Source organism: Lissotriton helveticus, chromosome 2_1 (assembly GCF_964261635.1).
Source record: "Lissotriton helveticus chromosome 2_1, aLisHel1.1, whole genome shotgun sequence".
Taxonomy (NCBI): domain Eukaryota; kingdom Metazoa; phylum Chordata; class Amphibia; order Caudata; family Salamandridae; genus Lissotriton; species Lissotriton helveticus.
In genome coordinates, this window is record NC_136059.1 from 1922742131 (window position 1) to 1922755601 (window position 13471).

Here is a 13471-nt window from a genome sequence, read left to right on the forward strand (position 1 = left end):
TTGTCTTCATTGGGTGTCCACTGCCACGGGGTTTCCTTCTTTGTGAGGTTTCGTAGAGGCTCCGCAATCGTGGCTAGGTTCGGGATGAATCTCGCACAGTAAGTGGCCATGCCCAGAAAACTTCTTACTTCAGAAGCATTGACTGGAGGAGGGCCAAGTTGAATAGCCCGATACTTTTTGGGATCTACCTTGACACCTTCCGAATTAAATACATATCCAAAGAAATCAATTGTCTCACGAAAAAATTGACATTTTTCTTTATGCAGGGTCACTCCGTGTTCTGCCAGCCGCTGCAGAGTAGTTCTAAGCCGTCGGTGGTGTTCCTCAATTGTCTTGGAGTGGATTAAAATGTCGTCGCTTACGTTAAGGACCCCTTGGAGCCCAGATAGAAGTTCTCTCACTGCGTTTTGAAAGATTTCAGCTGCAGACGATATTCCAAAGTTTAAACTTTTGTACCGGCGTAGTCCTAGATGGGTTGATAATGTCGTAATGTATCTGCTTTCTTCAGCTAATCTCAGCTGGTGGTAGCCAGCATTCAGATCTAACTTTGAAAACCATTACGAACCATTGAGGTCGGCCAAGATGTCGTCGACCGTTGGCGTGAGGTGTCTTTCTCGTTTTATCACCTGGTTGGGCATCCTCATGTCTATGCAGATTCGAATTTTCCTCGGTTGTTTCAGTTTTTCGGCTATCACCATGGGTGACACCAACGGGGTAGGCCCCGTTACCTTTTCAATCACCCCTTGTTGTTCTAGCTTTTGAAGTTCTTGTTCGACCAATGGCCGGAGATGAAATGGGACACGTCGATGTCGTAATGCCACTGGCTGCACTGCTTTGTCAATGTGTAACCGCACGGGTGGTCTCTTAATGGTTCCTAGTCCTTCAAACAGTTGTGGGAACAACTCTAGGATGTCATCAGCTTGGAGTATCTTTACTGAATTGGCGAATGCAATTAGGTTGAGGTCTTCCGCGGTGTGGCTTCCGACGAGTAAATCCGCTTCTCTGTCAACAACGTGAAACGTGGTTGTTCTTTCGCGGTCTTCAGACTTCACTTGGACTACCATTTTCCCTCTTAGGGGAAGAGGCTTCTGACTTCTGTATGTTAGGATTTTAATTTTGGAAGGGGTGAGCTGCGGCCTGGGATTTAGGCTCTTGTAGTGTTCTAGGCCCATCACATTGACAGTTGCTCCCGTGTCTATCAGGCCAGTTACCGATGACCCATCAATTTCAATGTTGCATTTCGGTTGTGGCCTTCGTCTTTTCTTCAGGTCACTTGCAAATGACACGAAGTAGCACTCTTCTTAGTCTTCTGTTGATGAGTCATCTAAGTGTAGGTGCTGGCGAGGGGGAGTCTTTGCTGATTTTGACATCGACGGCTCTTCCAGTGCTAGATGTCTCACGGCACCTGTTAGTGTTCTCCGTCCTGCGCTGCCTTTTCCTTTGGCGCTCCCTCGACACACGCTTGCAAAATGGTTGGGGATTCCGCATTTGGTGCATATCTTACCCTTTCGCCGGGCATCCATCCAGGTTATATTCCTCTCACCCACAGGATCCGCACGGCGTGCGTCGTGTTGTTCTGGTGGGCCACCGTCCTCGCCCACCCCGAGTCGGTGTGTGAACAGCGTCAACCCGCTCTGTTTTTACGCTGATGGTTGTTTCTGTGTGTTGATTGAGCACTGCCTCCATTGCTGTCGCTCCAACATCGGATAGCTTGTGCGACCTAGCGAGGACCAGGATTTCTTCCCGGGTGATACGTGGCTGCCGAAGTATGAGCGTCCGCAGGGTTTTGTTGCGGCAGCCTTGGATTAGCTGTGCCGTCACTTCCTTTGTCTGGTCGTCCTCGGTACACGTACTCACCAACTCTCTTAGGCGCACGTGGAAGGTGTCCATCGACTCCCCTTCTCTTTGTCTGGCTTGTCTGAACTTGAACGGCTCGTAGTGAGGGTTGAGTTGAGGGTCAAAGTGCGCATTCAAGGCTCGGACCGTGGAGTCATAGTCGGTGGGCACACCAGTGTTCGGGAGATGCGCAAATAATTTGTATATCTCATCCCCTGCGAAATGTAGGAGTAGTGACCTTTTAACAGCTCCGTCCATTTCTCGGGTCGCCACAAAGTAGTTATTGAGGCAACCAACCCACACCGTCCACCTTGGTGCTGCCGTGGATAGATCGATGAGTTCACTAAAAGGGGGCAGTGCGTGGATCTGGGAGTGATCTGACACTTGCAGTGGCAATACGGGTGGTGCGGCCTGTTGCTGACCGGCTGCCTGCTGCTTGGCCGCTGGGGCTGGCTGATTTGACATGGTGCACTATCTTGTGTCTCTGTCCAGACTTTGTGTTGCTTCTGTTTTTGTTTTAGCCAATGCTTGTTGACTATTCTGGTACTGTGCGTGTTGGGCTGCTGACGTGCGTTCTAATGGATGTGTGCCCAGGTTCGGCCTTGTTGCCTTTGTCACTGCTCACTGGGCATTGATGTGTGGATTTTTATATTTCAGTTCTCCTTTTTGTTTTCTTTTTTTTTGCACTGCCCAATGCTTGTTTCTGTCCTCAGCGCTCCGGTGCTGCCTCTGGCTGCTCAGTGCGGGCTGCACACTTCGGGGGCAGCCTGCCGATCCAATTTACTGGGCCTCGCGTTGCATGAGACGCGGTGGGTCTCAGGAGCTTCTGCGCCTGGGTGCACTCCAGTCGGGCGCGGCAGGCCTTTTCAGGACGAGTCACCGCTCTTCGCACCTCTTGCACGCAGGCCCACTGGAATTGCTCACAGGCGCTAGCGGGGCACTTTCGCAGCTTGCAGGGCCACAGACGACCACCTCCAGCCACCGCAGGTCAGTCTGCTGTGCTCGCGCTGCTCCCCCAACCTCATTCGCTGATTCCCTGGCAGTCTTTGTAGACGTGGCGCTTCTTCTTCCCTCAGAGTGCACTGCGGGACGTTTCTCCAGACGTGGGCTGTTCTTCTATCCCACCCTCATCGCCAGTGTTGTGGGCAATCAGCAATGAAATAATAAACACTCACACACAGCTAGGTAGTCTGGACTGGAAGTCCCGAGCGACCCCGGTCCCTTTACTTAAGCTCTCTGGCCACGCCTGGCCAGAGAGTGATACATAGTTGAGGTGTATTTCCGGGGCTTGAGCGACCCCGGTCAGGAACACTAGACCGTTACACATGGGATATAAGCATGTCTTTCAACTACCCTCATACATGTGGAACACACTGATCAGACTGAAGTTTGGTCTCATAATGCAAAAATGTGAATGTATAGCCACGCATGCAAAATTAATTTTTCCGGATAATATCAGCGACTGAAAAAACAAGAAGGAACTTCACCACCAGGAATAACCCATGGCAGAATCACTGAGCATAGCAGCAGAAAACATACAAGCAACCATAGTAAACTGGGCCCAAATTACAATCCCTTACTCTGCATTCAGAGCTGCTATAAAAAAGCAACTGAACCAGTTGTCAAGAGAAACTGAAAACAAGGCCCTATAGGAGAAGGGCACACATGCTCCATTAATAACGTTTTACACAATCCGGACAAGACAACTGTACCTGTTGTAGTGTAGTTCCTATTATCCCAATAGGCTCTGCGCATTGGAATAATACCTTCAATAGTATAGGCCTACACCAGACGTTAACTAGGTCTTCTATTGTCGATATTAGACTTAAAGTTTTGGGTTTGCCAGCTAGCTCAGAGTTCACTAGAAACTTTCTCGAATAGGCAAGGAGGAGTTGAACCTCCCTGGATAGACAAGAAGGGATTTAGTTTCTGACAACCATAGAACATGACAACTTTGCTCTCCCCTAATCAAGAGTGTATCTCTAGAGTCGTGTGAAAACAAAAGACAACTTATTTTACTCAGTCAGTACGTGCATTCTTAGTCTCACCAGATTGTAGAGAAAAGGAAGAGACGGGCGTGTTCAATAAAAGATGTTATTTATTGATCAGTCTCTTTTCTCATACAAGAGAAATGGATCGATATTATCGCAATACTTATGGTTAAGTAAAGTGCATACAATAAAAGCAGAAGTATAAAATAATACTGTAAAACATTTATATGGTTTCTAAGCCATATGGTGGTTTAAAATGGATAAAATAGATACATACATATAAACATTTGACTAATCGTACTCAACTGGTGCTTCTAACCACGCCTACCCCAGTGTACCTGACCTCAGCCTAATACGTGGGCGGGAATAGAAAGTAGCAGTTTAAGTTAAGTTTGTTTTGCCAAGTGACTGACTCAAGAATTCTCTACAAGGGGTTATTCAGTTCCGTACCTTGAATCTAGGATGAATGAGGGATGGTATCTCTCGTCTCTGGTCTCGATATTCCAGGCTGCCTGCGAGGGCTACCCGGAAGCGCCGGAGCTGGATTTCTCGGCAGGAGAAAGCAGCGTCTCGTTCTCAGCGCGTCAGGAAGGCGGGGCTGCGCCGGCGGGGTCTGCTTTGCTCTGGGCTTCGGCAAGTCTGGCTGCTCCGATCTCGTCACCACCGCGTGTGTTTGCTTAAGGCAATACCAGTAATATTTATACCTGTAAGGTGCCGAGATTGACGTAAGGATGGACATAGATACGTCAATAAGGATGTCATACGACTTGGTCGTTAGCACATTCTTTTGCTGAAGTTCTCGATGAAATCAAAACAATGGCCGCAGGGTTTTTCCCAGGTTGTCATAGGTTTGATTTGTTTTGAGAACTCCGTATGCCTTATCAGGGGCTGGAGGAATATCGCTTGTCTAATTAGATGGCAAGCGTTATGACCTAATCAGATAACACGTTCCTGTGCCGTAGTGTGGCTTAATCAGATAACGGTTTCTGCATCATGGGATGGCTGCTAGTTAACTTGTTAACCAGAACAGGGTCAGGAATAGGGGGATCGATACAGAACCTATAAGAATACATCACACCGACTCCACGCTAACTATGGCCATGTTTACGAATCTAGGCATAGTAAAACTTACTGTAGAGTATCGTGTATACCTTACCACCCCAAAATACATATAATGCATTTCGAATAATGTAATATACGGAAATAATATTCACATGTACTATATGCACTCAAGCTGTAGAATAATGCTAAAGTAATCACGCATATGTATACAGTATTTCTAAATGGTATATGAGAATTTACACATGAAATGGCTCTTACTACAGAAGAAAAAAGGTTCGAGACCATTTCATCACAGAATAAAAATAATTATGAACATACCAGAGGGCAGCTAATGTCTATAAAGTTTCTAAAAATTGGGAAATTTTAGTTCTCTAAGAATAGTTTTTACTTTAAGCAGAAGATAAGTGTCCCGAAAAATTCGTAAAAATATTTTGGGGCTGCTGAAAAAATCGCTGTCCGTGAACTGGAGGGAAAATAGTTCATGTAATTTTATCATTAAAGTTGAAGGCCAAATTCAGGGTGTTTGGAACGCCGTGTGCTAGCTTGCTCAAAAGTCTCTATTTCTGCTCTGGTGAGAACATCATATCATTTAGACTGTCGAAAAAGCTGTCAACAGCTTCCTGGGAGAGTTCCACTAACTCGGAAAAAGATGTAACCATGCATTCGTGCGCATGATTGTCTCCATTGACCTTTTGATTAGTATTGCTGACAGAAGGTCGTACCTGATCGATGCTGCTTTCATCTTGAACTCCACTACCCCTTAATCGTAGTGGTGAAGTTTCCACGAATGCCGTCATCAGGATTGGCAGCCGTTGAGGGCAGCACAAAGCATGAGCCGTTATTGGACTCAACAATGTTTCTGCATCCATTGGCGCATCTGATTGTAGCGTCAGACAGGTGTCCAACACGCATTCTTCTCCGCACAGCAAGCACCTTAATACAGGTAAAACACATCGATGCCACATTGGTCGAAATGAAAGAAACCAAGTCATGTTCAGGTCTCTAAGCCGGGATAGTCCCAGGATTTTTGATATCCGGTCCCGGTATCCAATGGCTCGGATTGTTTCTTCCCTTGTCGCAGGTGTTTTGTCTGTGACATGGTCTGCCATAATGAAATATTAGGACCAAGAATAGGATTCCTGCAATTAGTCCCAAAATGAGGGGAAGTCCGCCAAAAATCGAATGGACGAAGTCTGGACAAATACCCAGTATGGCTTTGAATGGTGTTAATGCCATTGAAAATACTGTCTTAAATACTTTTGAGACTCCACTGGTATCAGAAATATTTAAGATTTCATTCAGGATTTCCGCGAAATGTATGGGGGAATTAGTTGATAACAATGAGTGAATCTCTGCAGTCGTCCTTGCGACTAGGAGATCATACGTTTCTTTTGATGACGTGAGTCTGGTCGGCGTCTGAAGAAGCACTGTTTTCATTCTGCTTAAAGTATCTATTCGAATAGAAGTAATTTTTAAGTTAGGCCATGCCCTTGCCTCCCTGTCTGGAAAGGAGCTGGGGAACAATGAGTGTCCACAGCACATGACCTTCGCAGTCGTAGTTACGAGATAAGGAGTCCCGGGCATAAGACTACAACATCTGCGATCCACAATTAGAATGTAACTCCCGTTATAGAGTCTTTTAAGGAATGGTTCTATCTCCGTTGCAGGTGTGCCTAGCTGGTGACATGAAAGGTTATTTGAGTTCCCTTCACCGGCTCCATGCAAACTAATTCCATTACACAGAAGTGTACCGCTTAGTGACATCGCACAATTATTGCCACTAAGAAACACTTTCTGTCCTTTATTACTGACACATGCATGTGAATAGGGCAAGTTCCATGTTGTCTTAATGTACCCTTTTCCCAATTTTTCGTACATGCCAGCCTGTATATATTTTTGGCAGTATTGAAACCTGAAGGTTGATATTGGAATATTAATTATCCCATGTATTATCCATTCACTGACAGGTCGTTCTGACATTGTCACTGGTAATCTCTCGAGTTTCTCAATGCTCAGGATTGTATAATCAGCACCCTTTTGTGCCATACTGATTTGTTTATCAGTAAGGTTAAAGATATTGAATAGTCACGTTGTGTTGATTAAACGCCAAGGCACATAGCCTGAACGCAGATTTTGTAACGTCCAGCCAAGCTGTACAATAGACCGCAATTGAGACTGACCGTGTTGTAACAACAGTAAGTCTTGCGATATTATGTCGATTGCTGAAGACACAATGCTGTCCAAAGAAAAAATTCTGGAGGACAGAGTCATTAACCCATTGTCCACTAAGGAAAGTGATTTTTCCAAATTAATACGGTCAATTTCCCGTATACTTTCTGCTGTCTCAATTTGAGTTACCTTCCAGGCCTCGTTGTAAGCTGCATATACAGAGGCTGCTATGAAGCGTTTTTGACGCTGTTTGCGTGGTCCCATAATGAAATCACGCAAGTCAGCACCATCAGTAAGTAAAGTTAGGTGTTGCTTAATTTCTGTCAGTGTGGAATTTTGTAGCCATTGAAGGCATAATTTGCCCACACTGTAGGTGGTTATTATCCCTGGGTGTTGTCTTTGGGAATATCTAGGGTCTGGCCTGGTCAATTTGAACCCCTGTTTTTTGTTCAGGAATCTGTCTTGACAGTTATTAGTATCTGTGGGCCAGATCAACCACTGTTTCCAATCAGGATGTGTTCTGTTTTGGTTTAATATATAGTTTACGTCTATCTCTTCATCTGTAGAGCTATTGCTGTCCATTGTTGGCTTTGGAATAGACGGTTTATTTAAGTCTTTGATTTTGGCTAAGCCAAGACAGGTGGTTTGTTGAACAGTGTCATTTAAAAATATAATTTGTTCTGGGATCATGCAGGCTCTAAACAATGATTCTATACCTTGTACTTGCCATTCTTTTGTACCCCAAACACTTTTAACTTCAACATTTTTGTCCCAATAATCAAAACCAAAAGTATTCATTTGTTCAAAAAATGAGTCTGAATATATCAATTTCGTGTTTGTTAGCATGGTCTTTGTCCCTGTCTTATTTGACAATTTGAAATAAAATGTTTCAGCATTACTTGTGTTAAACCCTGAAAAGTATGAATATTTGTCGTAAAAGGTTCTTGAGCTTCCTTTTGGAGGGGTTGCACAATGTTCCCATTGATTATAATTTAAAACATTTCTAGGTTGTGCAGATTTATGTAGAAAATGGTTACCATAGTGGTTGTAACAGTACATACTATCATAATCAGTCGAACCCTGCAAATAATCATGTTTGGTAAATTTAGCAGACATCACCAAGTCAGACATCATATTATTTATACTTTCAAAGTCCCAATCATCAGCAAATGAGCTTGTTTTTACAAAGTCACTCACCGAGATCTTAATTTGGTGTGGATATTTCAGGATCTCAACCGGACCATAAATTTCGTAGTCAGTATTGTCCCATGCTACCCCACCTGGTATAGGATTGGCTGTGAAGTTGACTGAAGAAAGTTCTCTTTTCTCGACGTGTGAAGATGTGTGTGGCTTGAGGATCAAGTTGATTTTCTGACTTGCTGTGTCCATTGTAGCATATTTTCCCTCAATGAAGCGTCCCAAAGTTAGTACCATGATGAGCCAAAGTATGAGGATAAATGCACCAAAGCCCACCCAAAATTCAATCCATGGAGAAATCAGATATGTTTCTTTCAGCTGTTTCAAAAGTTCTTTAGCTTTATCTTTAAAGGTTTTTGTTGATGGCTGTGTTTTTGATTCACTTAGGTCTTCAGAGGAATCATCGAAGTTTATGAAGTAGCCGGATGCAGTTCTGTCAATTGTTCCAATTGCTTCAGGATTACTGTTTCTTGCATATTCGTTTGTTACTTCATTGTAGGTTGGTGTGTCTCTACTAAATGTTTTTATTTGGGTTTTCAGAGGTTTAAGTTCCATTGCATTGTTGCACAGTCCTTGTTGTTCTTCTGTAGGCGTTTCGAATGTGATTAGCCTCTTAGTTTGGACCTCTGTATTGGTAGCAAATCTTGGTGTTCTACTACTTATCGGGAGTCCACTTGGCCTACTGTTTGTTATCGGCCACATGATTGTGGTTTTACCAGGTCGATGGATACAACTCGGTTCTCCTTTTTACCAGCAAGCGGCGGTAGTACAACTGATCTTGTCCCGTTAATAGACAAGACAGGAACTGCTTTTCTGTAAGAAGGCCCAAATTCCTTCTTTACCGCGATCTTTTCTCTGACTAGATCCCCGACTTTTGGAATCCAGACAGGTCTTGCTGGGACAGGTGGTGGTTCTTCAGTGGTTGTTGGCTGCTGTTTCAACTTTATGTTGCTCAGGTCTTTTCTTGTTTTGTTTAAGTCCTGCAAAATAGCCAAACGATCTTTGATATCAAAGCTTTTTTCCTTTACCACTGAAGTCTGACTGTCAAGATCTAAGACTAACATCCTAGTTCCAAACAATAATTCGTACGGACTGAATCCCTTCAGAGAATTTCTTGGCAGGTTATTTAGACTACGTTGGACACTTATTAGATGTTTGACCCACCCAGCTCCCGAACCTAATATCCTTTCTGTTATAGATAGCTTTATGCCTTGGTTTTTTCTTTACACCATCCCGTATCCCTCAGGAAGGAAGTGAGAAGAATCCCGCATCACTATGCTCATTTGGCCGTGCTTCCCCACAAGCTTGAGTGCTAAAGTGAAAACATTGGTCAAACGTAGCATGCTCCTAGCGTATATGCCATTTAGACTCGCAAATCTTTGTATAACAGTCCAGACGTCAGCCGAGTGCTGGGGATCTACATTATAAGTGGAAACTAGCCTGTATATGTTAATCGGACGCTCTGCTTTTTACTGCTGATCCTTTCTGGAGTAAAACGCCACGGTAGTATACCGTTTCTCTCGCCACTGCGATCTCTGTTGCAGTCCGGGCATTTTTTTACAAAAATGTGATGCTGCAGGCTCATGCCTGGCCACCAGTACACTGATTGTAATTCTTCCAGAGAATCTTTTAGTTTGAGGTGTCTGAGACCCTCGCCCATATGTGCGTCTGCAATTAACAAAGTTCTCCTGTCCATGTTTGGAATTACTCTATCCCCCACTCCAGGGATTCGAGCAAAAGGGACTGAGTTTGCATCGATTATGTATGTATAATTGAGTGGATAGTTGATCGGTAGCGCTGAGCAGTCGCCTTTTGATGACGTTTTTACCGCCAGCATAGTTTCACCGTCAATGTATTTCATTGTACGCTTTTTTCTAGCTACGGAAGCCGATTTAGTTGCTACCGCTGTGGCTGTCTCAGCCAATGAATTCCCTGCAACGTGAACGCCATCACGTTGATGACTCAGTGAGTGTATCACGTGAGTCTTTGGTAGTTCTTTTTGTAACAGAACTATTTGTTCCCAAAGCAGTTTTTGCTTTATTGTTGCACCTGTGTCATCTTTGTAACCGTTTTGAATCCATTTCTGCAAATCGCTGTTATATGATTTGACGCAGTAATACGAATCGGACACTATAAGTGTCGGGAATTCGCGATCTGCATTATCTAGCGCCATTTTCAATGCTATTATTTCAGTCTGTTGTTCTGAATTAGTTTCTACTGAGTGTGTTTTTGTTAATAGCGGTCTTAGTTTACCTCCGCGCCACACTTCTTTTGTAATCTCACATGTGGGGTTGTATGCTTGTTCTCCCCAAACTGAGGGTTGAGCATGTCCGTCTGTATAGATTACACAAGCGTACTGTCGTAAGGGCAGAATGTCGATTGGCAGAGGGAATGTTCTTTCATATTCTAGATTTTTCAATTCTTTTAATTCTGGATCAAAGTAGTATTTTACTTTGTCCGTTGTAATTGAATTCACCCATTGTATCCATTCCGGATTCAATGCAGTTGTTGGTAAATTACACGGTGTTGTTAATGCCTCAAAGGCTGATTCTGCTGTTCTGACTGTGGTGTGTGTACCGTCAGCTTTATCTTTTTCTCTAGCTATTGCGGTTTGAACTGCATGAACAATGTTTTCTTTATTGCTTAATTTCTTTTCAGCTTCTGTGTACAAGTGTGATTTGAATGCAATTGGTACCTTTAAAATCTGGTTTTATTAGATCATAAAGGGGTTTGACCCTTTCTGCGTAATTTGCAATGTATGTTCTTCCGAAATTTAGGAAGCCTAGAATTGACTGTAGGTTTTTTAGTGTTCTAGGTGCTTGGAGTACGGCACATTTCTCTAGGAAATTGTCAGCCAGGCTTTTGCCGTCACTTGATAATTCATATCCTAAGAACAGGACTGTTAGATGGGCAATCCTAGATTTTTTAAAGTTGAATTTGTAACCCTCTGCTGCGAACCCAAGTATTATGGTGTTCACTCTCTTCAAGTGAGTATCCAAGTCATCATCTGTTAGGTATATGTCGTCGACATAAGATAATGCTTCGTCATCATATGTTTGTAGTAACTCTGTTACTCTCACTGAGAATAATCCTGGGCTGTTCTTAAACCCTTGAGGTAACCGACAGAATTGTTTTTGAGCGCCATTTATTGAGAACGCAGACAAATATCTGCTCTCTGGTGCTATATTTTGACAAAAGAATCCATTAGAGATGTCTAATGTTGTTTTGTATTTTTTGCGCACTATGTTATTCATTAGCACTGCACTATGCGAGTTTTGCACTGCAAAAGTTTTGCAACATGAGTTAAGGTGTCTGTAATCCAAAACTAGACAATATGAATTGTCTGGCTTGGAAACAGGAAACAAAGGGTTGTTCATTTGTGAGGTGCAAGTTTCAATCACCCCCTGGTATTCTAGTTGATCTAGGATTTCTTTTACCTGTTTTTTAGCTTCTTGCTTAATTGGGTACTGTCTTTGTGCAGTAGGTTGTGATTTTAACTGGATTTTGTGAGGAGGAGAGTCCTCATCCCATACTACGTGATTTTTATATAAAGCAGGAGCTTGAGCTACTGCCCACTTTCTAGCAAGTGTGTATTTTTTATGAATTGGGATATGATTTGAGAAGGCAGGCATAATTATTTCTTCGCCATGAGGGCAGTCCCTGACAAACTCTGGTGGCCAGTCTTTTTCAGCTAGAAGGATGTCATAGCCCTTGGAGAGATTATCCCAAAATAGTCCCCTTATTTTTCTAGTCTTATCCCCTTCCATACGTAAAGTTATTTCATATATTTTATGAGGTTTGCTAACTCTGGTGTCTGCAGTTTCCACTTGAAGGTATTCATTCGTGTCCACTGTCTCCAGATGATTCATAAGGACTTTGCGAGCTATGCTCACTTCTGCTGCGCTGTCTAGCATTGTCTGAGCCCATTCTTCGTTTTTCAGTTGTGTCCTCAGTATTCTCGGCATTGTTAACTACTTTAATACTGGCTACCTTCTTTTTTGGAAATTGTAATTTCTTATTTGGATGAGCAGGTTCCTTGTCTTTGGACTTGACGTGCCCTTCCCTGGGTTCCGATCGTCCTCTTCTTTCCGATTTCTGCGAGGAAGTCTGAAAAGATTGAGAGGGACGTGTATCAAAATCTTGATATCTATCCGGTATCTTTATATTATCCCTATTTCTAAGGTTGTATTTTTTCACAGAGGGCTCACTTTGGGGAGACCTAGGTCCTTGGTCCGGAGATTTTTCTCTCCGCCGAGGAGACCTTCCTCTGGACTGGAATTTCTTTTCTTTTGGATAGGATTGTTTGTTTCCATCCCAGTTCTTCTTTTGACTGTTTAGATTATTTTTAATAAATATTTTTTCAGGACTTTCAATCAGTTGGGGTTTTACTGGTATTCCACCTAAACTATCTCTACCTAGTTCCTCATAGGATTTTTCTATAATTCTGGCAATTTCAGCTGGTTGGTCTGCTATATCTGTTTCTTTTAACCTTTGGCGGATCGCCACGTTTGCTGCTTCTCCCTTTATATTGGCTAGTAATATAGCCGAGACCTGCTTGAAGTCTTTCACTAATTTCATACCAAGAGTTAAAGCGGGTTCTGGACCGTATTCGTCTTGAATTTGTTTTAGCACATCTGGTATTACCGAGATGGATGGTACACCATGCGTTTTTGTGTAAATGGAAGCAAAGACTGTACCCCAAGTGTCACAGTCCTCCACGTGTGGTGCGATTCCCATTGGAAGACAGATAGTCAGAATCCTGTGTTTATCCACAGGAGTGGTGTCTGGAAACACCGCCTCTATTTGGGTGATTTTTTGTGCTAACCAGAATGGTATTTGTTCCCGTTTAGCTGGTACTTTACCTAGGCAGGACTGTATGTTCTGTGGTGTAATTTTATTTGTGTTCCCCTGATGAGGGGTCAGCTGTGGAATTTTAATTGCTGGTTGAATTGTTGAAGTCCGCATTACATATTGGACTAATTGTCTATGTACTTTTATTAATTGTTTTATTTGTATTAAAAGATCTGCTGCAGACATTCTTTCGATGTCTGGATGTGGTGTGTATCCGGCTAGGACCGGCCACGTTGCTCCTGGTCTACCTAATGGACCGAGCCTGGTGATGTGATTGTTGTGTTTTAGGGCGCCATTAAACAAGAGCAGGTGCTCTTGAAATTTAAGTCCTCGAAAGGAGTGTATTCTTCAGGAGGTTCCTCTGT